Genomic DNA, 2138 nt, shown 5'->3' on the forward strand with positions numbered 1-2138 from the left:
ATGACCGCGAGGTAAATAAGATTATTGCCTGTATAACTGTTAGCTTATTTGCTACAGAAATTTGCACAGATATAACAAATGAGACCAGAGGAAAAGCTCCGTCCCTTTGCCCCAGGCTTTTTTCCACATACAAGCTGCTCTCCTTTGCCGTCTTATTTCAAGGTAACATTAGGATTTCTCCACACTTTGAGTGGCCCTTCTGTCTCCTGGCTGCTGCCCATGCTGGAGCCAGAAGCACCCTCCAAAAGAGTGACATCTGTGGGAAGTAGGATCTCTGGTGCAAAGTTCTGGAAATGGGGGATTTGGAACAGACGACCCTCAGAGGTGCCTTCCAACTCAAACGATTCTGTGATTCTATGATTCTAATAGACAGACTACCCCTGCACTTCCTGACGAAACTCAATTTGACAGATTTCTGATCACAGAGCCATAGAATCATTAAAGTTGGAAAATTCTTCTGACGGCCACCCTTACTCCAGTTCTTTCTCCAGAAGTTTTCAATGATTTCGTTGCACTGACATTTTTTGAATGCGGTAGTGGGGAAAGAGTGGTGTAGAAAGCTTACCTTATATTTGCTCTGAGAAACAACTGAGCTATTACCGTTCAGTGAAAGAAAAAGAAAACAGTAAAATAATCTGAACCAAACACGAGCATGGGAAACCAAAGGCATAAGAGTCAGTATGGCAAGAAGTAACCATCTGAAGAACAAGGGTTATTGTCCTAGCAGTACTAGAAAAGCTTGAGCCAAGCAGAGCTACCCATACCAGCAGTGACAATGTGTAACCCCTAGACGACCACCAAACACTTGGGGCTGCACGTCCCTCAGAAATAACAATTGTTACCACCGCTGAGTGCAGCTTGCCATCACTACCGCTTGTAAAAACAGAAAGCCCTTCTGCCAAGGTGGGACTTCTGCCCCACGGCATTCACGCGGATTTGAAGGGCAATGGTCAACAGTCACCCCTCAGCCCTTAATAATCTTTAACTCTTCTATTCAGTCCCTTCACACTGAAAAGACTGCATCTTCACCTCCCCGTCGCGTGAGACGCAGCTGATGCCGTGCGTTCGTACAGCGGTGTCACGCGTTTTCTTTCTTTTTTTTTTTTTTTTTTCCCTCTTTTTTCTTTTCCAAGGGGCAAAGGGAGGCGGTAAGGCTGTCCTCGCGCTTGGGTGAACGTGGGCCACTGACACTCGCCCTGGGGCAGCGAGGGGCCGCGCTTAAAGTCTCTCCCGCTGAGGACGAAGGACTTTTCATCCCCTCTTTCCTCTCCCCTCCTTCCCCCGCCGGAGCGCGGACGGCTGCCATTGTCCGCGGGCGCCGAGCGGGGCAGCGCCGCGGGAGCACCGGCTCGGCCCCCAGCGTGGGGCCCGGCCGCAGCCGCCGCCGTGCCCGGGGGCAGAGGGTGTGCCTTGTGCCTCCCCCCGCCTCCCGCCGCCCGGCCCTCCTCCGGGCAGAAGGGGAGGAGGAGGAGGAGGAGGAGGGCGAGCGGTGGGAGGGTCTCCATTGAAATAAACAAGCAGGCAGTTATTAAAACGGGAACATGGCGGCCGCAGCCCCAGCTTCAGCTTCATCTTACAAAGCGAAGGTCAGCGCCGGCGGCGGCCACGGCGGGAGGCGACACTGACCCCGGTAACGGCTCCCGCGCGCCCCCTCGGCCCCGCCGCGGCGGGGGGTGTGCCCCGGCCCCTGCCCGCCGGGAGCGGAGCGGTGCGGTGCGGAGAGCGGCGGCGTTGGCGTGCGGCAGGGCGGCCGCGCCGGGGCGGCTTCCCCCGCGCCCGGCCGGGGGGAGGAAACGGGGAAAGAGGGGGGTGGGGGTGCTGAAGAGAAGCCGGGCGGCGCGGGGGCCGCCCCTCGCCAGGCACCGCGCTCGGGCTGCGGGCGGACTTCCCCGGGACGGCCCCGCCGCTGCTGGGCCGGGGGGGGTCGGAGCCGCCGGGGGAGGACGGGGCACAACTGCGGAGAGGGGATGGTTGGGAAACTTGCAGGAGGCTCCGCGCCCGCCGACAAAAGAAGCGATCCGGGAGCAGGGCGGTGCTCGCCGCTTCCCCGTGTGACACCAGCGCAGTGCCGCGGCCGCCCCGCTCCTTTCCGCGGGGAAGGCGGGGGCACCGCGGGCAACTTCTGTAACTTTCTGCGC

The 2138-nt window shown here is 58.7% G+C and overlaps 1 protein-coding gene across 4 annotated transcripts in view; it reads left to right on the forward strand.

The window, feature by feature from the left end:
- The first annotated feature begins 1503 nt into the window (after positions 1–1503).
- Positions 1504–2138, forward strand: part of NCOA2 (nuclear receptor coactivator 2) — a 189172-nt gene continuing 188537 nt past the window's right edge. For 3 of the 4 annotated variants that reach the window (XM_042808606.1, XM_042808605.1, XM_042808608.1), the window contains exon 1: positions 1507–1630. The gene's annotated coding sequence lies outside the window, so the exon portion shown is untranslated. Of the gene's footprint in view, positions 1631–2138 lie in introns of all 4 variants that reach the window. The other variant, XM_042808607.1, reaches the window with a different exon arrangement.

This window comes from Centrocercus urophasianus, unplaced genomic scaffold, assembly GCF_019232065.1.
Source record: "Centrocercus urophasianus isolate 14NV4802_14NV808 unplaced genomic scaffold, USGS_Curo_1.0 seq_11, whole genome shotgun sequence".
In the NCBI taxonomy this organism is placed as follows: domain Eukaryota; kingdom Metazoa; phylum Chordata; class Aves; order Galliformes; family Phasianidae; genus Centrocercus; species Centrocercus urophasianus.